This window comes from Lasioglossum baleicum, chromosome 3, assembly GCF_051020765.1.
Source record: "Lasioglossum baleicum chromosome 3, iyLasBale1, whole genome shotgun sequence".
Lineage (NCBI taxonomy): Eukaryota > Metazoa > Arthropoda > Insecta > Hymenoptera > Halictidae > Lasioglossum > Lasioglossum baleicum.
This window is the reverse complement of record NC_134931.1, coordinates 3065177-3089226: the sequence shown is the minus strand read 5'-3', so window position 1 is coordinate 3089226 and position 24050 is coordinate 3065177. Positions and strand designations below refer to the sequence as shown.

Sequence of the window (24050 nt, the reverse complement as noted above, 5' to 3'; positions counted from 1 at the left end):
ATCGATCAATTGTAACTTCATTTTGAGATCGAATTATTTGTTCAAAGACAAGCTGCTTTGGCTGGCGATGCGCGGTGCCAAAGATTGGAATAGCAATCTCGAACTTCCGATCGCGAATGTTCAAGACTGCCAAAAGATTTGTTGATCGAACCGTCTCGAAAATATCATTGTCGCACGCAGGAGCTAGGATGTTACCCAACGAATTTCTAATCTACCGATCCGATTAGGGACAATTTCATTCCAGATTGATTAGGTGTATTAGATTGTTACATTAGGCCTCTAAAATGTCTAATTACAGTTCTGATTGGACCGACTGTGGGATCCTTAGCGCAGACATGCCCGAGTGGGCCCTTGACGGGCAAGAGTCCTCTTCGTGGCTCGCAAGCCGGTTCGTAGTTTGGTTGACTAGGTTCTTGTCGCAGCGGTATTTGTGACAGCATCTCACTCGCACGTTGCTCCATCAAGCGTGCGTCACTATGCAGGGCTAGCTCTGGCATGCCTTCCTCAGAGCGAGGGAAGATGCTAGGGTTCCAAATAAAATGTTTTAACAAAACATAAATTGTGTTAAACTAATCCCTATGTTGAAACTTACTGATAAGATGTTTGTCTTTTTAATGAGAATATTTCTAAAAGTGAAATCTTTGCTTTATTTGGATCTGATCTCGTTATGAAATCGACGAAACACGATTGCAAGTGTGTTTTTATTCAAATGATCAATTTGTAACTGATTGATAATCAGGGCAAAAACGCTCCCCTCCCACTTGACCGAACAACCGGAGACCACTCTACACGCATCCATGCAGGAGTACGATAACATGAGCCGGATCCGAGCACTCGTATGCTGAACATTCGTCATCTATACTTTCTACTTCATATATCTTAGTTTCATCTTCATCAAAAGATACGATATAATCTGCTTTTCCACAATGCTTTCTACGCAATTTGAATTCGCCACATTTAATGGAATTGGGTTTCTCGATGAGAGGACCGAACTCCTCATTATCCAAATTGGTGTATTGAGGAACTCCGTATTTTTTCGGCCATGATCACGATTGGAGCGAAGTTTACGTTTGTCTCCTCGCTCGAAGCTGTCGTATTGATTGAATCCACTCGGTATGAGGAGGGCAAACCTCCATCTTCTTTCTCACTCTCAGAAGCGTCACTTTTCCAGTTTGGAACAGGTTTCTTCGATCTCTCACGCTTATCCCCTTGCTCATCAAAACGTTCACGGTCCATACTCTTACTTTCTAGAGCCGCTTTCATTTCGGTTTTCCTCCCTTCGGAACGTTCCTTCCTAATCGTTTTCTTAATGATTGGAGTGCTCGATCTCTTTTTCGTCACGCTTCACTTGCTCATGCTCCTTATCACGGGGTTCTCATATCTTGTTCTCGCGACGTCTTCTAATTTCGGTTTACTTCGGTCCAATTTTTGTAAGTTAATGCCTCCAAAATCTACTCGCTCTTCTTCTCCAAAAGTAGCTCAGCTCATTACTATAATCATCCTCTTTTCACCTTCACGTTCATAGATTCCCATTTGGGACGCACCTTCTACAATCGAGCGAGCCGTGGCGACAAACCTGCCCTCTTAAATAGCTCCCCGACATGAATTTTTAATCTCGTATTAGGGATATTGGCAAACTTACTTCCTGCTATAAATGTAATTGCACGCGTAAAGTTTTCAGGCCTTGGAACCTTCTCGACACAGGAAACATGTTCCTCTCTGATTCCAGACTTACTGTACATCTGCAAACGAACCACCTCGCTCTGTTTATCCCTCATGCGATAGATGCTTTCAAAGAATAGTTTGGTTTGCTGCGTCATCTTGAAAAATAACTGACTCACCGAGATCAGCTTAGCTTAGGTTAGGTTATTGTTCAGGGTACCACTTTTGTTGATCTGCTTCGCGGAGGGTTAACAACATATGGAAGGAAAGAAATGCAATTTGAACGTCAAATTACAGAACGTACAATCTGTCGCGGTGACAATGAATCTGTGAGATTATTAATCAAATTATTAAATATGAATCAATGAAATCCCCGTCACAAGAGAGTTTCCGAGGAAATGAACGAATAAATCGGTGTCAGCGGAGCACGGCTCTAATCAGTAAAACAACAAAAGAAGACGGACACCTCGTTCGCCAGAATTTAGGAAGCTAAAAGACGTTGTATTATCGAACCATACTTTCCTACGAAATGACACTGCTATTCTATTATTATCGTGGCCCGTACTCTAACCCAGCCGGTCTCACGCAATGCGGCAATAGCCCGTATACTTCGGTCATCAGTTTCGTCCGCGATGAGAGAATAGTGATAAATGTCTGCCACTTTGTGGGAAACGGTGACTCTATAGCAGCTACGTCAAGTGCCTCTCCACTGACCCTCAATGACCCGTCGACATATTGCTCGTTTAGACTGCAGTTTCGTTTTACACCGAAAAGCTTTAACCTTAACACACCGTTTCATACCCCCGGCATTAACAACAACGGCTTCTTGATTAGGAACCAGTTCATCTACTTATGTCCACGCGTATCTCTGATCAGGAACAGGAAGTTCCGTTTATCTGCACGCCATTATCCAATGCGCTTCGCTCGAACAACGTGAACTTGTCTCTCTGTCATCCTATGAAACTGTTCAACTCTATGAAACTTTTTGGGACATCAGTTCCAAAGTATATAGGGTAACTGCACCAGTAAATGAACGCTTTTGTATATTTCAACAAATTTTAAGTTGCACGGCATACTAGCGATAATGACTCTTGGGCCAATTGAATATATAACTCTTTTTCGTAGCTGTATTCCTATTGGCACAATAGAAAGAATATAATAAGAATATATTGGTACTAGAATATAGTGTTCATTGACTGGTATTTTTTATATTTTTTATTTAACGTTTAATAAAGAAAAATAATAATAATTTCATTTTATTTGTGTTCATTTCTTTTTGACAAATGAAGTATAGGGAGCCATTTGGCATATATGAGATTCCTTTAATTCACATATTTTTTTAAAAATAAAATATCTTCCTGAACAATTTCTTAAATGTTCATTCACTGGTGCAGTTACCCTACTTTTCACTTTTATTGTCAAACATTCGGCTCCAATTAATAGACTATAATATCGTTCACGACAAATGGTACAATTTGAAAGTTTTCAATGATTAACAGGGACGTGAGCGCTGCTCTATCTCGGAGCGTCGATCCACAATTTTGAGCTAATTCGAGTTATTAACGAGGGAAAGCAAATTAGACAATTCAGAGAATTTTTTATTTTGCTTAGAGATTCACAGTCTGATAATAAGCATTTCAGAATTTGCTCAGACTTCTCTGCAGCGATCAAAACGTCGATTTTTATCGCAGTCCCTCGCGGATCGGCAGCCGCGTTCTCAAATCGTCGAGGTTGCGGTAATTATCGGTTACGCGCGTCGCTCTTTTCGCTGTTGCGAAGCACGTACACGTGAGATAACGAGTCCCCTGGTGGGGCATAATGTTGTCCCGATGCGTGCCGATAAGAGAACGATTACATTCGTAAGAAGAACGTGAGAGGTGACGCCCGTCGCCGATATTTGACGCAATCGTGCTAGCTGCGTTCTCCATCTGTCGAACACTCTATGCATTGACGTACCGCATAATTTTAGTACGATGATGCAACTTGATGATGCACACCGTTTTCACCAGCCGACTACAATCCGATTTGGACTGGTTCTTTCTGAATTTCGACCAGACGTACCGAGAACGAGCTAACCGAGCAAACTTATTGCCAAATTTGTCGCTCATGGAAGTTTATCGATCGTTCCTCTTTCTAATTATCAATTATCATTCACTTTTCACATAATCAAATAATTCATTGTTTCCTGCTTGCAGTCGACCAATCTGAATATTTTTCCATGTCAGCCGAACACTTTTTAATAGTTGTTTAAATCGCTTGGATCGATCGATGTCTTCGGTGTTGGACACGTATTTTAGCGTTCGGCCGATTTTCCATACAGGTTTGAGCGCCGCGCGGATTGGCCTTGACGAAGTTCGTTGGTTTTGCGCACACAATGACCCGACCTCCGAAGGCTAGCTGTATTCATTATGCGTTCGGCCGTCCGCAGAATTTTTTTCGCCGCCGCCTAAAGACAAAGTCGTCTCTCAGCGGCCTCTTTAATTTCTCCTCTCCAAAAGAGACAAGAAAGAACAGAGAGCTTCTCGATCGTTGCTACATCTCATGCTAGATGGCCTTTATCCCTCCCTACGGTCGCTCACAGATGAAATGCTTGATAATTTTCACGACGTATTCACAGATTGCAGATGGCGGTCGGATTCAAGCCCCATTTCTATGAATGTTTCTATTGTTCGCTATGAACCGGCGAGGAGAATTTGGAGCTCCTCCAATGAAAGCTAAAGAACGTCAATCCTGTTTTTGTTTCCGCATTGTTCGTCACCGGGACTATCCACTATCTTTGGTCCCAGGGTAAACAGGTTTCTTGGCTAGAGCATAATTTTGTTAGCGATCGGCGACAAACGTGACACTTCTGTTGAAACAAGGATCATCGCGGCCGCGGCGGTTCGGATCGACCAAAACTGTTGTTTAAACAAACATTGCGGTGGATAGAATTTTGATTTTCCACGGGGAGAATCGCGATAGATAGCGGACGTTTGTTGTCGGAACACCAGAAACGACAGTTTAAACAATCCACGGAAATTTTTATTTTCGTTCGCCCTTTGTGGGGTTAGCGGTAACCGATCGATAGACTGCGGATTTGATGAATTTTTCTGAAAAACGTGAAATATAAAGCAGCAAAAAAAAGACCAGAAGAATTTTAAAATACTATTTGCGCCGTTCACAGGTGAAATTGATTGACAACCTTTTCCCGCATAGCTACACGATTGACGCTTAAATTTTTCCATTTAAAATCAATTCCCCTTTGTTAACCTTCGTACTCTGAATTAGTTGTACAAAAGATCATATTTCACCTATTTTTGCTTCGCACTTCGAATCTACAAACAGAAACCAAATGAAATTAATAGTTTCAACAATAAAAAACTAAATGTGTAGAATGCACGACAATTTTTATTCCGCATAAAGTCCCACGATCGAACATTTTCCGCGAACAAGGCGCGCCCGATCGGTCGCAATCGATATATTCCATCGAACGACTAGACCCTGGAGTTGAAGCGTCAATTACGTTCTCTAACTCGAGCAATAGCTACAGTGCGCTGTCATTAGTCTTTATAATCCGTCGTATCGACATCGTATCTGGCCACCAGATGCGACACACAGTATCGGACGTCTCACGTGTAATTATGCAGCAGCTCCTGATATTATTAACTCTCCCGCACGTACTAGTTCCGATCTATCAGCACTATCTGCAGAGTGGTCTGCGACGTCTAAGAGCCGCGCGAGTCATCCAGCAGTAAATCAGTTAACGCAGGAAGAAGACTAGTCGAGCGATCGATATCTAATTAATTATCGCGATGTGTCCCGCGAGACCTCGCCCCGTGTTTCCCCGAACGTCTCGTTTAAATGTTCGAGCTCAGAACACTGTCGCTTCATAACCCTACGGTGTGTGAGAACACGGCTGCAAAAATCGACGAACTCGATCGATCGGAATCTAGTTCTCGAGGCCGCTCTCTCTTGAATTTTTAAGAATTCATTCCAGAATAACCATTGAAATCTCTGTATTGGTATTTATGGGCATTTGAGGTACAAAAGTGACCTTTTTAAAAAATGTAAAAACAATAAAAATTACAGGAGTAATATTTTTGATTTGATCGAGTCCGCGTGAGAACACTTTCGGCTCAGCTATCAAAACTGACGTAAACGCGGCTGCAAAAATAGATGAAATCGACGAGGCTCTCTTTTTTCTCGAATATTTAGGAATTCTTTTCAGAAGAACCATTGAAATTTCGGTATTGCTATTTATGGGTATTTGAGGTAAAAAGTGATCTGTTTAAAAACCGTAAAAATAAGGAACGTTAGGAAAAAAAGTGTCAGAACACTTTTCGCCTCAGCTATCAAAATAGAGAGGACATGCCCGTCAAATATTGTCCGTTAATAATAATAAAACTAACGCAAACACAGAGGCGAGGCGGCTTCCGACGGGTGCAAAAATCGACGGCCTCGATCGATCGGGACAGCGGATTTCAATTAACCCGGCGCTTTTTCGCGGCTATAAAATAATTGAAGGTCGTTCGATCGGAAAGTGTAATCGGTCGGCGAACAAAGAATCCCCGTTGACTTTTGATTCGCCGAGCGTGCGTGCACTTACACGCGTTCGCGAGTTCGCGCGACTGTAATTGCTCGACGCGGACAGAGACAATTCGTCGAAGTGCATTCTCAATATCCTATCTCGCCCGGAGCTTGTGTATTTGCGGTCCCACCGCTCTTATTCTCGTTCAATTTCGTTTTAATGGTTTCCGCGGTCCGTGGCTGTTTGCATTGGAAACTCGTTTCTTGTCTTACATCTCTCAGCGCGAATTTGACGCGATCACCTTGCCTTTCTGGACGACTCGCAGAAATATTACCTCGGGGTGCCGCAAGGTCGAGAAAATATGTAAATTGAAAACCCCGGCGGAGAAGGCCAGAAATCACATCCGCTCGAATTCCCGTTTCAATTTGTCGGAATTTTCGTCGAGCCACGACGCTAACCTACCGATTTGTCTCGTAAAGTCTTTTTCCCGCGGCAACCTTTTTCCGATTTGCGTCGGAGAGCCTCGGTTTCGCCGGAGCCCCTGCTGGCGATTCTTATCGACGATCACGCGTGGCATAATAAAGCTGTTACGAGTATCAAAAGCGCCTGATCGATAGTTAATGTACACGATGCGTGAAATGAAACATTGATTCTACGATTGAACGCGACCGGCCGACCGTTCCGCCAACGTCTTTGTGTTGATGTTTCATTTACTCTAATAGTTCTATTGACTTTCCTCGGTACCTCGACGTTCAAGTTGGTTCATTATGTCCCCCGATGAAGTTCCAACAAATCGATCGTCACGGTCTCGATAACGTCGGTACCAGCACATCTACTAACCCAACCGTTAACGAACTTGCCTTACCACCGGGTCTTTTCGGAGACGCTAACCAGTGTTATGTCCGTGATCCGAACTCCGGATGTGTTTACCGCGCGAATTAATTAGCGAAGTTTCCAAAATCGAATTTCTCCGGTCCAACTAAAACTCACCGATTAGAGGTCCGACGCTATTACGCCCCGACATTGTGTAATTCTCCTTGCCAGGATTTTCGGGCATTGGTCTGCTAGTTCTAGCACACGATTATCCTCACGCTTTCCTAACAACACGGTTCGCTCCATGTTGAACCACTCTCCTCGCTTGTCTTGTTGGATCATGTCCTATGAACACTCCACTCTCTGTTAGTAAATATTTCCCATCTTCTCGCAGCCATGGTTTTAGTTTTGTGCATTCTATAGTTTACACCCTCACTTTTCTTATTAAATTCTTCAGTATCTTCTCTTCCTCTTCTTCCATCCTCGCAACCAAACCATCATCTTCTTTTTCTTTTGGTTTTGTGCATTCTAGTTCACACCCTCACTTCTCTTCTTATAAAATTTCTGCTCTTCTTCCATCCTCGCAACCATCATCTTCTTTTCCTTTTGGTTTTCTCCATTCTAGATTACACCCTCAGCTCTTTTCTTATAAATTTCTCTAATATCTCCTGCTCTCCACCCATCTTTGCAACCATCATCTTCTTTCGTTAAGTTTCCACCACAAGTTGGGATTCAGGTTTACGACCCCCTCCATAGGGTGAACTTTCAACTTTGCCAGGGGTTTCTCGACATCCCCTGTCAATCTGTCAGAACATAATTTGCCTTTCGAATGATGGGAGATACGTTGATAGATTCGACCAGCGTCCGTTGTTCAAATTCGAACGGTTCTTCGAGATAGCCGATGAAATCGTGCACTCTGGTGCAGCGACAGGTGTTGTGGTTGTAGGCATAATCGCGGACTGCGATAATAAAGACACCCGCGCGGTATGAGATCGATAACAGTCGACTAATTTTGATCGACGCGCTTCTTCGTGATTCGTGTAGTTTTTAATAATCTCAAATCCCACCGTGAGAATATCATTAAGTTGTTGTTTTTCTTGTAAATCTCTTTCAGTCTGATCCAATTTGTTGTTCAGATTCTTTTGTGCCATCGCTTCCTCGACGATTTTGAGTTGATAATACTTGAGAATTCTATCTGTGATGTGGTTCAAGTTTTTAATGTATTGTATACTTGTTTTTTTACAAATCAATAAAATTTCACAAATACTTATGCAGCCAAATTTTTTCTTTCATTCTGCTCCAAAAATGTATAGGGTCCAATTACCCACAGTACACAGCGAGAAGGTACAGTTTGAAAAATTGAGTTTGAATCGTTCGGAGATTCGATAGTTAATCTTTTCTGCGTGATCTGATTTATTTTCAGCTTAGGATTCCCCTCTTTGTCGCCGTCAAAAATTGTTAACGGATCGATTCTTCGAAATGTTTACACCCACGCGTAAATTGGCTCGCGTAATTGGCAAACGGTTTTGTGATAGCTGTCGTCGTTCTCCGTTTGCAACGGTCTGGTATCCTCGTTTTGGCCATTATTAACGAACACCGGATACGCGGCTCGGTTATTAATGAGCGCGGTGACGTAATCAAAGGATGAAGGCTCCACAGTAATTTCTAGCATTGTCCGATGATAAAGTTAAGTGCGACAACAGTTTGACGGTCACGGAGAGCGTCGGTTTGTTTAGAACGGAATATTCTTTCGAGAGATTCGCGTGTATTCATTCTTCGTTGGATCAATTTGATTACAAAGTAGAGTTACTAGTGAATTCGTGTTTCTTCATGGAGTGAAGAATGTTATAGCGGTCAATGAGACCCCATGTGGGTCTCAATTGATTGTTTTGATGATCTTCATTCGAGTCCACGAGCCAGAACAAGTCCTTGATCTTAGGGAAACTCATGTGCTTCATAACTGAGAGGCCAAGCTGCCGTAACAGCGTATTTCACGAATTTATGATTAAAAAACAGAGGGTACAATTTCAAACAGCGAAACGATTAAACGAATCTAAGAGTATTAACATATGTATATCCGACTTAATAAATTAGTTGTCTCACTGTTAATCACCAACGACCAAATGACGAGGAGGTATTTCTGTCTTGCGGTATAAATAAATGACATTACTTCAAAATATTCTGGAACACTTATCGAAGTCTCTATTTTAATAATCGTTGGAACATCAAATTTTTAACGGGCTATTCTGGTTCTGAGAAATTATTCAGCTTACATTTAAAATACGAAAAGGAAACATTCGATTTTGTGAAAGTAAGAAACCGGAATATCCTCTTGAAAGATTAACGAGGGAAGAATAAATATTGGAAAGAAAGAAATTCAATAGTGAAATTTCACTGCGGACATAAACGAGCCTGGCTGAGGTCCGCGGAGGATTAATGAAGGAATCATCTCTGTGCAGCATAATTCCATCTCGCCAAAGAATCCTCGTCCAGACTCCGTGCCATTTCTTTTTTTAGCTCGCGAAGAACTTCGCGCGAATGAAATTTTCCCAGGCCGACAATTGACACGAACGCTTACCACCTGGCGAGTCCCGTTTACAATAACATTAAAGTTTTACGAGGAACGTGAACTGCATGCATCGTGTTTGGCGGCGATCGGACCCGCGAAGTGAGTGCGGGTCACATTGGACAGACAAAACCGATACTGAACTCATGAATCACCTGTACAAAGAACACGAATGAACTGACATGCCAAATTTTGATATATACAATTATTCACCCGGGCACAATCGGTTTCGTTTTGAAACGTCGGGTCTAGTCTGGTCGGCTTCCAACAGTACCGTTCATCCTATAGCGTTACGATGCATAAGCTCATTAGGCATTATTAGGCATTCATCGCGAGAAAATGTCTTGATTCTGCTGTTTAACACTGGAACTACCGAACGCTCTTTATGATAACAAGTGGACTGCGGGTCTTTATGCGGAATGCAAAAGGAATGAAGTTGTCCAAGTCAAAATTTAATAAAATGAGTTTTCATCAGTGATTTCACATTACACTATTTTAAACTCAATTATATTAATGGAATTTTTACGATATTGTCAAAAATGAACCGTTAGATGGTGTTTCTTATTTCAACATTGTACATATACCCTTTTCCTTTAACCCTTAGCATTCGAGTGGCGACTCAGAGTCACTTGCTGTGCCATTATTCACAATATTGTTTAGATTATTAAATATGTTGGTATCTAATCAATTACTGAACATTTAAGTATTCAATACTTTTAAGTATTAAAACAGCTCCGACTGCAAAGGGTTAAATATCTCGAAACAAGAAATATGTGACTTGGACCACTTTCATAATTATGGGCATATTATAAGAATTGACCGAAGGAGAAGGCGTTGAGTTCATGCAAAGACCGTTACGTTGCTTAAATTCGTTTCGTGTCTTCTGCAGTTTTCTGTCTCATGTTCGTATTTGTCACGAACGTATAAACACACCGCAGTCTAATAATAACCGTTCGTTTCGATACAGTTCCGGCGAATTTGCAAAGTTCAGTTGTTCCTCTCCGAGAAGCGTCGACCTCGGAATTTTCGAAGGATTCGAGGTCCGGTAGTTCTAGCGTTAACAAGTTCCATATACAACACCACTGACGGAACCATCTTTTTGTGTCGACAGTGATAAGAGTGGGGAGCATCGAAGAGCGAGGATGGAACAAAGAGAAAAGTCGAAGCTATTGACTGTTTTGTTTTCTCCGGCCCACTCGCCTCCGAACGGATTGGAAGTCAGAACGAAAACGATTTAAACGCGTGTGAAACACAAAGCTGCAGCTAAACGAACGCGCCAAAGTCGGCATCGAAAAACAAACAAAAAAGAGAAACGATAGAAAGGACTTGCGTTGATGTAGAACCTGAAATTGCAAAATATAATGGAGAACTATGGCCGGCCGATTGTAAAGAAACTGTAGAATATTGGATAGAGTTGGTCGAAAACACGCTGTTTGCCCACGGTGTTATCGAGCCGCATCTGTTTTCTTCCAAAGTCGCCGTGTTTGCGTGTTTCCGCGTTGTTTGCGTTGCGACGTTCCAATAACCAAAATAGGTATTAGCCGTTATTGGTTAACAAATACAGCTGTTCGCGAGTCAGCGGACAGCGTTCGACGCTGGTCGTATGTCAGCATTGCGAAAAACGGGAAAATCGAGCTGCATCGATGCATACAAGTACGGTAAAACCTCGTTCGTTGCACAAACGTTGGAATTACTGGAACTCGTAGCGAGAATTGGAGGAGAAAAACGGATCGTTTGATCGGTTACCGCCTTCGTTGCAGAACTTCGATGTTGGAACACGTTCTCGGCCCCGTTTTGTGCAACGAGCGAGGTCCTACCGTAGAGTGATGTTCGGTTAAATTTACATTTACATTTACACCTAGATCTTCTTTGTTATTCATAATTTCTTAGAGGAAGAAGCAAATTTGGATATTCTCCAATGACTGTATATTGACAACGACAAAATAGAATTGTATTTCGGGGTTCGAAGAGAATTCATGACATTCATTTGTAGTAGATTTTGTTCGAAAGCTTGTTGTACGGCAAGGGGTTATCATTGTACCTAGCATGATCAAGTAACTTTTTATCGGTTTCCTCTATCTCACAATTATTGAAATTATAAAAACGTTTTCATAGGAAATGAGTGAGTTGACGACTTCTTCATTTAAGCGCGTGCTATGATGAAACCGGTACAAGGTTTAAGTAAATTCAATCTTCTTACTTTTGTATGTTTTTTGCTTGGTAGGCTTAGTGTCAAATTCTCGCGTGAGCAGTACACTCGTGTAAATTTAACCGAGCACTACAGTAATCCACAGTTAGATATTCTTCTCGCGAGTAGGATAGCGTTGTTTTCTGCATTCTAGCATTGTATTTACTCTCTTTCGTTATCTACAGGGCTCCGCTGAGGTATACTAAGTGGTAGGGGAAGAGTGGGGATGAATCGTGGACATCTAACCGTGGATTACGCTACAGTCGCTGGCCAAAGAATTAGGGTCACTTACAATGTTCTAAATTTTTCGCGGCGATTCGTTATTTTCCGATGATTTCGCCAAACATCCAACATATTTGTTCTTGTAAATCATCTATTGCGATGACAGTGATCAGTGAACTCCAGATGTTATCAGTTTGGAATTCATGTCTTATTCAACAAAAGTAAATTAATATGCAACACCTTGATAGTCAATGAAATTAAATGATTAAAATAATTGCGTAATTACATTCCGTTCAGACGTTTCAAGTTTACTGGGGATCACGAAAGACGTTTAAAATTGTGACTGGCTCTAATCTTCTGGCCAGGTACTGCAGGTATCCTCGTGGGTAACAGTTAAGTGTCGACGATTGGTACGGCTCGTGGCATCCGTTGAAATCGCGCTTTTGGCAGGCCCAAATCCGCTTGTTCGAACTCCGGGGAAGCTCGTGTCAATGTTTTACAGTTTTGTCACCGGTAGAAATAAGCGTCGTCTCGACGAGCAGAAACGAGAAACGCCGCGGCGCGGTTCCGTTTAGCGTACCGTTCTGGACCGAGCGCTCGTTAATCGATCCATGGAAAGACGAGAGAAATAAAATATATTTGCATACAGCCTTAGCCTAGAAATCAACAAAAACGTAGCCGATCCGGCCGCGAGAACGCAATATGTACCAGATAGCCGTGGTTGTGTATTGATTTTCTCTGGTTATGCGTGCATGTGCGATAGGAGATTGTCGCTCGCTCACCTTTATACGAGAGATTCCCGTGGGTGGGGGATGTGTACGGGGAGGGGGATAGAAAGGTGGGGTTCGTTGATACGTTATCGATAATTTGGAAATTTGCACCGACAAATTTGGTGATCTGCTTGCCTACGGTGATTCGAAACGGAACAGCGAATCGTTCGATTAACCGGGACCCGGTGAATCTTCGATATTCGGCGTCCCGGTGGAAAAGGTCGACGTTGTCGTGAAAACAAATAGCTGATTCCTCGAGATCTATAGATAGTGATGGGAACGGGATCCGCCATGTGCTCGTATATGCACACTCATCGATCCGATATCCGAAGTTTATTTAGCCAGATACGATTAATACCGATAAAGCCAGCGGATTATTCAGTTCGGCTCGAGCCAAACGGGACGAGCACACGCGAGGATCGAGCCGAACTTGCTCCGATTTCGAGTCCGTCAAATTTTTTGGAGAACGTTCGAATCGATTTTACAATGCGCGAGTGAAGGTCCGATATCGTCGAATAAAACGAAGATATCGCCGAGATACGAAAGTGCCGTGTGTAGATTGTCTGAAGCTCGCCGAGCACACGTACGTGTAAGCATCGTTTCTATTTCAGGGTGGTCATCGCGAAGAAATTTCCTGGTACTCCATTACTTTATTAACGCGTTCCCCGCCACGCTGACTTTAACATCCACGTCGGTTACCATGAAATACTACAGCAAGATCATTTATCTTTTCCACCGTTCGAGCCGTTCAATGCAAATGTGGTGTAAGTCAATGTTTGTCTTAATCATTTCCTTCGATATTACCGTGTCTCGCAGAACTTTTATTCCTCATCGTTCAACTGTTCTGTTCCGCGCCACTTTTGCATGAAACGCGGCTCGTTTATTCCACTGTACACCTTCAATTGGCTAACTTGGTGTACTACTTGAAAGTCCAGCGGGGAACGCGTCGAACACTGCATTTGTTTTCTGTGGGACATGTGCAAAGAGACTGAATGTGCGAACTTCTGGATCAGTGGTCGTGATTTTGCGACGATTTCGTTGGCTGGATGCTCGTCATCTGTCCTGGTCCTTTCCAGTCGCGTTGACCTTCGGATATTGCGAGGACGCCGACGAGGGGACCACGGGAACTATACCGAGCGTGAAGATATATTTTATAAAGGGTGAAAGAACCGCTCCGACCACGAAAGTCGATACTCTGGACAGCTATGTCTGGAGAACTGTCGCGTTTCAGACGGAAATCTACTTCGCTACCGTAATAGAACATATCCGTGGGTCTCGGCAGTCTCTGTAGACGTATACAGGACTGGTCACAGATTCGTGTCGCGACAAGTCTGACTCTGCGACAGTTATCTGGCTTAGCGACGATCCCACCAGAGTGTCCTTTTTTCGCGACGCGTTAGATACCTTTGAATGGATTGTTTCTTTGAAAATCTTACTATACAGGCTGTCCCAAAAATGTGGTACTCGAAAGGGGTGATTCGCAAGGTCATTTGGAGAAACATTCTCCGCGGCTCTGATCAGCGAACTGATTGGTCCGTTTTTATTGATCTTAACTAGACTGCGGATCTGTACGCAAAATAAAAATGTTTTGCATTGATTGTGGGAAGCAGAAATAACATAACAATTGATTTCATCCCTTAACGACTTTGTTACATTAAAAGCAACATTACAATATTCTTGAATTTTTAAAAATCTTTTACTGTTTTCTATTTCGTCCAACCAATTTCTTCATAAATGCATATAGATCCGCAGTCTTATAATAACTCTTCGACAAGGCCGCGGAGAACGTTTTCGCACAAGAAGAAGTTGCTTCAAATAACATCGGGAAGCACCCCTTCCAAGTGCACCATTTTTGGGGCGCCCTGTATTACAAAATTGTCCGTGTCTTCCTGGCATTTGTACATATTCGTTATACAAATATCGTTACGTACAAAATTCGCGTGTATGTATGCTCTGCCGGTAGCGACCAAGAAAGTAGAGCATGTATACACGCTAACGATGCAAATGGGTTAATTTTATTTTCGAAAATGAAGTAGAGAAATCATTCGTCCGCGAACGGTTATGGCTAGACTGCGGATTGTGTGAATTTCTGCCAAGAACGAGTATCAATGTACTACGTCCACCCTGTGGAGACGACGAAACAAAGAATTAAATTTTTCTTGGCCCTCTGCTTTTTACAATTGAGAGCTCCACTGCCGGAAGGAGCTGTGCAAAATGTGAAAAATGAGATTCGCAATAATTCCGACACCTCGCGGTGTCTAGCCATTATTCCATAGCTGTGATTATATTCACAAATTTTCCTTATGTGCAGACTGCGGATGTTCGTACGAGATAAAATGGTCTTTGATTACGAGGAGCACAAGTGAAATGACAATCTATTTCTTCTTTTAGTAATATCGAGACGTTGGAAACAACATGAACAGCATTCTAAGCTGTTTGCAATGTCTTCGGAAGTGCATAAAATCCGCAATCTACGTGTATGGTGCGAGAGAAACAAAACGAGTAGCTGTTGGCACTGCTTCCCTCTCGCAGCGGATCGCTCGATTGAGAGACAATGTTTATTTCGCATGAAGATTCGCAGTCTACTTCTGTGGTTGTCAGGAAGAACGCCGCATTTCACATACTGTCAGCTACGAGTAAATCCTCTATAATCGCAGAAGCCTCGGGGAGGTTCGTTTGCAAAGTTCGTGGACGGACACAATTTTGTTGAGCTACAAAGACTGCATCAAACGTAGAGAAGGACAGCGCGTGCAAAGACAGACTCTCCGCGTCTCTTTCTTTCTCATACGCTGTCCTTCCTTGCGCTCGAAACGTCCATCGTTAAATGAAACCATTAAATACAGTTGAAATTACATCGTGTTTGGTATTATTTTAATCAGAAAAATGCCACAAATATTTTGGTGGAAATTTCACAAAAAAATAAGTAATAATAAAAAAGATTTTATATTGGCATTACATTGTGAGGTTGCACGGGCCTTTGAACTGTGCCGGCGACAGCGACTCTCCGCGTCGCATTATTAGAGGGGATATTTTTTTGCGTTTATCGTGCACATCCTCTTTGCGATTATAGAGGATTTACTGTATTGCCATATATGTAACAGTAAACCTACCGAACCTTAAATAATAAAATGACAAGATTGATTTTATTTAGACCTGGTGCGGCCCCTATTGTAATGCGTGTTCTACTAAAGATATCCATACAACCATTCCTTATGAAGTCATTTTTATTATTTCAATAATTGTCAAATCAAAAATCTGGAATCGATCATTTTGACCGGTGGTGGTAGGTTTAGTGTTAAAATTGTGATCACTAATACTTTGACATAGGGCATCGGTTAAATTGCATTATTGTTCAGAGCCTTCCAAATTTATTTTCATCACTTTTTTCTGGGAAAGACGTAAATCCTATGACATGCGGCGTTTTCCCGGGCAACCACAGAGTTATGGCACCCGATGCGCTTGCGACAACGGTCCCCTCGTCCAAACATGAACGCTGTGCAACGTCGGGTTTCAGCAAGTCTTGCGTTGGCCCCATCACTATCTAAAGAGACTCTCAGCTCCGTACGTTGTAGCATGAATTTTCGTCGGCTGGCAGGATGGTGACTGGCAGAGAGACTCGATTGATCACACCGCAATATATCGGTTGCAAGTTCAATGTCGTAGACTCGCGACGCGACGCGACGTCGGCCATCTTCCCGCGGAAGATGTAGCTAGCTAAATGGTAGCCCGCGGAGGTAAAAAGCTATTTTCATGGATCAGTTCGTTCCACTGCATCGCCGCATGCGCACCAATCAAACCTCCCGGTGTACCTATATTAAGGTAGGCTAAGAATGATTCACGTGCCGATCGCGTGTGAGTCTTCCCTCCTACGTGTCCGAGTGTCGTTTGCGAAAATCATTTCTTTTTTCTCGCGTTCCACCGGCCGTCCAGCCGCGGAACGGGACGCGGGATGTCGAGGGTACCTCGTTTTTGTTTGCGAATCGAGAAAGAGAGAGAGAGAGAGAGAAAGAGTGAGAGAGAGAATTATGCGACGACCATGAATATTAATTGTTTGCTGATCAAATTGTTGCGCCAAAGTACGTACGAGCGAAGTATTTATCTCTATGTGTAATAGGGACATGATAGAAATCCTACACGAGTTTAAGATATATTTAAAGAAAACAAATATACAAGAGGGAGCGAGAGTGAATGAACGCAAATGAGGGAGAGAGTGTGTGTGTGTGTGTGTGCGTGCGTGCGTGAAAGAAAGAAAGAAAGAGAAAGAGAGAAGAGGAGAAAACGAGAGCGGGGATGGGATATGGGAGAAGGGGGGATGAATATTATCACTATTTTGCATCAGAAGTATTGTAAAACGAGAAGTTCTTCTCACCTTGTGATTATTATGTTTGTAAATCGTAGCCGATTACGATTCCTATAACGATGTGTATGTAGAGATGTTTGAGAACGGACTTGTATTATTTGATCTAGTACTCGATGAGTTACGAATTTAATCGATGGACATACCAACCTCATTTTTTGTAAATATTAATTTAAAATAAATCCTATTGTAAAGATTGTATAATTTAAACGTGTCGTTCCGTTTATTGATTTCTATCTTCGTTCAGCCAAGCATTCTTTCGTCTTGTTTCTGCACGACGTCCCTTTTTGATCCTCCACCGCTAGGGTAAACGTACCTAATACTGCGGGTGTACGTTTTACTTTTTTCCCGATGAGAGTAAAATACGTAAAAACAAATATTTTGCTGTGAATAAACTTGTAAAAAATCTCTTGTCTTGCAATCAATGTATATATTTTTTATTTTGCATAAAGAGCAGCAGCATAGCAATAAAAAACAAATACTTTGTTACTGTACTCAGGGTTTATTTAAATTAATGCCTAGATACGTAGTTTGTTACCGTGCGCTCGCATATTTCGAATACTAATCCGCAGTAATACGTACAAAATGTTATCGATTTTATTTTTTAATATTTCGTTGTATTAGATTTTTATGGCCACCGATTCTTTTCTTATTCAGAACACATCATTCTTCCGTAAAATGCTTGCACATATTATTTCATGATAAATCAGGAATATATTAAAATAAAGTACGATCGAAGCATGATACCGCAGTAATCGGTACAGTTCCCCAATTTCGTATTTCTCATCGTAGAATATTCATCCTATTTTCACCACGCGGCTCTTCCCAGCAAAACAAAAAGGAACAATACAACGAACGTTCTTCGTGGATTCTTCTTCTCGATACGCGAAATTCTACCGTGCAATCGTTTTATTCTACACGGTTTTTTACCCCCGTTCTCTCCCGCTAATTTCGTAATCGGTTGAATACCTTTTAAAAAAACGAGAAGCTCGTCAAAGGTGATTGGCACGAGTGGCTATAAAAGTTGCGCGCTCCCTGTTTTGTTTTTGATCGGATTATACACCGGGATGTCTCTTTATACCGCGGGGAATAAAACTGCGACGAATGTTGCCTTTTTTCCCTTTTCTCCCAGTTTCTTTGACGAAGAATAAAAAACGTCGCGTAACATTTAGAGATCCCCAGTTTCATCGTGCACCTTCACTTGAAACACAGCGGAAGGTAGAAGTTATAATTTACGAATTATAATTACACTCCAGACCAGATGACTTTTACGTTTCACGATGCGGCTGGCCTATCTAATTACATTCTTTTTCATTCTGATATTTAGACCGCGAATTTTATGGTGAAATTGATGAAAAGACAGACTTTGAGCGCATTTCGTCGATCGTGTCGCGCAATATAAAATTGTTTCAGTGCTTGTACATCTCATTAATTAATCGTAAACGATACGGAAAGAATTCACGTTTACAAACTCGACTCGCGTCCACTTAAAATTCAAAGTTTATCGAAATTAGAATGTAAAAACTATTGTAACGAACGAGCACGTTATTCTCGTTATCTAAATAACGACCGGCATATATTTATGCAAAATTTTCTGAAGCACTTGTAAGAAGCAAGAGTCGAAAGAGACTTGTTTTTTCCTGTATTCATTTTAATAAGTCAAATTGAGTATCCATCAGTTGTTCACGGACAAACACTCTAAATTAAATATGAACAACAAAGTTTCAATGTATAACACAATGATCAAAGCAATTTGAACGTACAGAGCTGTAGAGTATGGCTGCGGAAAGTCACGTTGCTATAATTGTAAGCTAGAAGCACTACAATCCATAGTTACCGGGAACTATAGTTAACGCACCGTGGTACGTGCAGAACGATCAGCTCAGAAAAAACCTGGAAATCAGTCTAATCTAAAATTATTTTCCACAAAAGCCCGCAGTGATTGTCTTAAAATCGTCATTGAGTTAGTCAATTTCTGATGATTCACTTGAATGAATAGCTGCCATATTAAGAACGATAGAAAGACAGGGAACTTAAGACATTAAGAACGATAGAAAGGGATTTCAGCTTCGCCTTGTTAGGTACTTCAAGTTCTACGGTTTGAATTTTGTTTGTCAACTGGTTTAATCAGTAAAGCAATTCAGTGTAATGCAAAATAGTTTCGCTTTAAATCGTTTTCCTCGCCTCCTGTAAAATTTACTTTTTTCCACTCAGGCAATTTTCATATGAGGCCGACGACGTGTTTCATATCCATAAAATGAAAAAAAATCCATATAGAATGGAATTATGTATACTAGGTCGGAAGAAATGTTTAATTTTCGTGATAAAATTAAGTGCAGAGGGTTAATATCATTTTCCTTTAAATACCTCGAAATAAGAAATACAGGAATTAGTATTTTTTCTCCACAATTCTGAACAATTGCAATTTTTGAAGAAATTTCTTTTCACATCCTATAGTAAACTAATTGCTCTGACTTCCCAAATAAATTGAAATCGTATAGTACAATATTAACACATTACCGACCGGTGATTATTGCATAATTTTGAAAAATCTATGGTACATGCCTGAACACTTTTTACTGGAACGTTCAATAGCAACAGCAATTTTCATTTTGAACTAACAAGTCATCCTTAATAAAGTCATCTAATGGTTTCATTCAAGATTGCAATGTAGAAGAAAATTTCTATGCTTTCTTCCGGTACAGCACAATTATTGAAAATCCTATTAATAGGCTTCCGGTAGGTAGTGTTAAAAAAGTTATCGTCCTTTTTAGAGCGTCCGAATATTAATTCGTTTCACTGTACATGGCTTAGACCAGTTTCATAATTATGGGCACATATCAATGACCGTAGGGACCAAGCGTAGCGATTATAGTAACGCTGTTATTAGATTAATGTTGTTGGCACCGGCGGTGGTCCGTGACGAATTACTTCGTGCATTTTCTTATCACCGACAGATATAATACACACGTATGTATATATGTACTGTAGTCGACGCAATGTTGTAACCGTGATTGACCCCGAAACGTCATTGAAACAATAATGCCAGAAGCCGCGGCGCGCGTCGTGGCATAAATTCAAATTGATAGTGCCGGTGTGTTTTAGAGGGGTATATAATGATCGCTGCCTGTGCCGGACGATAAATTTTAGAAAATCCTCGAAATAGAATGGCGGCTAAGAGGAGCGGCTACGAGTGAAAAAGCCAACGGCACGACCTTGGCTCATATGTGGATTGTTGCTGCGTCTAAATCCGTACCACTCCCGTGTGCACATACAATCATAATATTACCGCAACGATACATCGCCAGCCGACGAGCACAGTCTTTCAAAATGGCCCTCCGACTATGAAAAATCATGAATTTTCAACATTTTTTTTCTGACAGTCTTTTTAACCATTAAGTGAACCTTGAAAATATACTTTAAAAATGCAATGATTCAATGAAATTATATTTAATATTATATTATGAATAGAAATCCACAGGTAGTCAATTAACAGTTAAACACATTAAATAATTATTAACATATAATGTTGAAATAACAAGCACTATCTAACGGTTCATTCTTGACAATATCGTAAAAGTTACATTGAATTAATTTAGTTTAAAATCATATTTGACATGAAATAACTGATAAACTCAATTCTTTCAAATTTACAATTATAATTTATATTTTAGAGTTTATATTACAATTATAAAATCGTTGACTGCACGGTTGACTGCATTTGCAATAAGTCATAACGAAATTTCCTTTCTATTTCTAGTACTTAAATCATTGATGTGAAATCTGATTTCAAAATAAAGATACTCTGAGGGTGTTTTCAAATGCTATAGTCGGCGAAGGTGATGCTTCAAGCGTAATCGCGTATTTATGTTCGAAGAAGAATTAACTTTCACGTTCGAGGCGATATGCCTGCATTCATTCCGACTACTTGAGTCATAGTACGTTGTTCAGCTCGGAGTTATTAGAGCGACGTGAATAAAACAATCAAATTGAAAAAATCACCTGTGATGAAAGATCTTTTCTTTTACCGGATGCTTGTGACCCAATAGTCGTAAATTTGTTCGACTCATTCGAAATAATACTTGCTTCTTACTAGGCCAAATGAAATTTTTATGGAAAGTGAAAATTATCCGTATTAATAAGACACACGAGCTACGTAGACATATTTATTTATTCTTTAAACAATTTTATTGGGGGTTCAAAATGATACAAGTAACTTTAAAATGCTTTCACCGTCTTGCACTTGATCTATCCATTTCTGTTATAAAAATATAAAATCCGCAGTCTAGTGAAGATTGACGAAATTGTAACAAAATAAGGAAGTTGCAGAATGTTTCGGTGTTTCTATTCAAAACAGTTTACTTTACTGAGTAAAATTGCGTGGGGGACATTCGCTGTGTTGCTACAAGAAAAACAAAATGCGAGACTTCTGGTCAGGTAGGTAAAAAAGTACATTCTATCGGGCCTGGGCAATTTGCGGCTCGCGAGTCGCAGACGATTCCCCTCTCCTTATGTCCTCACCACCAAACAACTGCATAGGAGGCCTTCTCGTAGTCACGCGAGGCAAGGCACGGCATGGGCAATATGAAATAGTTGATAGTGGGGGGAACCGGTACTCTGGTAGAGTGGGGGTCGTGCAGTGGCAGCGGGGAAGAAATTGCCTGGGCTTGTCCAGTTGTTTTAATAGCTATTGGAAATAAAATTAAAATAAAAAATTTTGAATATACCACGTTTTTAAGAACGGACTAAAAAGTATAAAATAATTTTTCCCAGCCCCATACAAATTCCTAACAGCATACAGATAGTCCTGAAAATTTGTGATTGTGAATTTTGAATAGCTATGAAAATACTTGTAAGATTTAAAACGAAAAACGTGGGGCGCAAGATAAAACTAAGGAGTGTAGAAAAGAGTATCTGCCGTTGAGAAAACTCGCTCAACAGTTCATATCATTTGCAGTACAATGAAATTGTTAGTGACTTAAGTGAACTATTCATGCATCAATTATCTACTACCTCAATTACCTCAATTACCTACCTTTAAAAGGCTGTATCTTTTGAGCCGTAGGAGGTTTATACATAAGAATATTAATCCTGGGTTATAGAATACTAATGTCAAGTATAGGTACAAGCGAGTTAATAAAAACGTGGTAAAATACAGTATCACACACACACTAGTATATTCTTCCTCACAAAAAATAAAAATAGATCTTTGTACGGTCAAATTTGTTTAAAATGTAACGCTCCTTGTTGCGAGGACAGAGTTCGATTGATTAATTAAAGTATATTCTTCCTCACGCAAATACAGATGGGTCTTTGTTCAGAATGTAACGCGCGTTGTTTTGCCGTGCGAGGACTAATAGCTATTAAAAATAAAAAACACAAAATAACACAAGTATATTCTTGCTAGCAAAAATACGGATGGCTCTTCGTAGGGTAGAATTAGTTGAAAACGTAACGCGCCTTGTTTTGCTATTAAATATAAAAAATGCAAAATCGATAGTGTCTTCTTCCTCACGCAAATACAGATGGATCTTCGTAGGGTAAAATTGGTTGAGAACGTAACGCGCGTTGTTTTGCCGTGCGAGGACAGTTTCCGTTGATTAATTAGACTAATAGCAGGCTATTAGTCCGAAGTTCATGACATAGGCGAAACCAGCGGAAGCCAGTTCACGGGCATCAAGTTCGCAGGGGTTAAGGGACGCATCGCCCACAGCTGTTATCATACTTCGTTGATCGAATGTCGGAACTTACCGGTGCGCAGATGTGCGGCCACGAAACGTGTTATCGTTTCAATTTGCATTATCAGCGTTTCATATAATATTTACGCGGCTCGCGGTGACTCACGGTTTTCGCGGACTGGATGCAACCGTTCCGAAAACTGAAGTCTGCGGGTAGAAAGAAATATAAATATTGTTCCACCAGTCTGAATTTCAGACTCCAGACAACCGAGGATAATCGTCTTATATCACTGTTAATAACGGGTGATGTAAACTTACGCCGATCAATAACTGATCCCTTTTTACTATGCTCATATTAGCTTACCGAGTTGTTGTTGTTTTGTATGCGTCTCATCTTGCAATCGAATTTTAAACCACTTCCCGATGAGCTAGAGACTTGAAACTTTAAACATAGTTCAGAACTGGATGACAATGCAATATTAAAAAATAAATTAAAAAAGAATACTGTGCGTTCAGGAGAAAAATTTTTTTAATATTAACCGTCACACCTCGTCGCGCGATACTCGGTAGTACGTCATCGCGTTCAGCGATCCCCACTCCGCGCGCCAGCGCTCCCTACTCCACCCATTTCGCATCGAAAGAACTCGGTCAGTGTGGTGTTCCGTTCATTCAGTTCTATTTCGGACAATTTCGGACTCCATCAAAAGACGTCGTCTCTCGGAGTCATCCCCTCATTCTATCTCGCGTATTTCCATATCTTACGTTTCTATATTTTACTATTTCGTACCAGTATTACTATATCTTGCGTTCCATTTAAAAAAAGACTAAAAAGTAGAAGATAAAAAATATAAAAGAAAAACTTTAAGAATACGCTTATATTAAAATGCACTAAAAAGGAGAAAATAATTTTTTTAGACATTAGTGACTATAAATAAAAACGCGGAGCGCCCACGAAGATTACGTCAATACAGTTTAGCGCTCCACGCTTTTATTTATAGTCACTAGTGTCTAAAAAAATGTTCTCCTTCTTAGTACATTTTAATATAAGCGTGCTTTTTAAAAAGTTTTTTTATATATTTTATTTTCTACTTTTTGCATTTCTCTTGATCGCCTCTTTTCCCGGACTCAATTCCACTCCTGTTCTTTTCTAAAATCAATAATTGGATCCTACTGGACGCGAGTCTTATATTGTAGTTTTGTTTTCTCTTGTTCGGACCACCCGACGCGCGACGTCCGCCAATCAAAGAAAAGAATCACGAGAGAACAAGATGATGAGAAATGTTTGTT

The 24050-nt window shown here is 40.8% G+C and overlaps 1 protein-coding gene across 4 annotated transcripts in view; it reads left to right on the top strand.

Annotated features, from left to right (window-relative positions):
* The window catches only part of Pka-c1 (Protein kinase, cAMP-dependent, catalytic subunit 1), a 109304-nt gene that overhangs the window by 16613 nt on the left and 68641 nt on the right, over positions 1-24050 (top strand). For 2 of the 4 annotated variants that reach the window (XR_013011910.1, XR_013011909.1), the window contains exon 2: positions 10660-24050. This exon is cut by the window's right edge and continues 68641 nt beyond it. The gene's annotated coding sequence lies outside the window, so the exon portion shown is untranslated. The other 2 variants (XR_013011908.1, XR_013011907.1) reach the window with 1 other exon arrangement.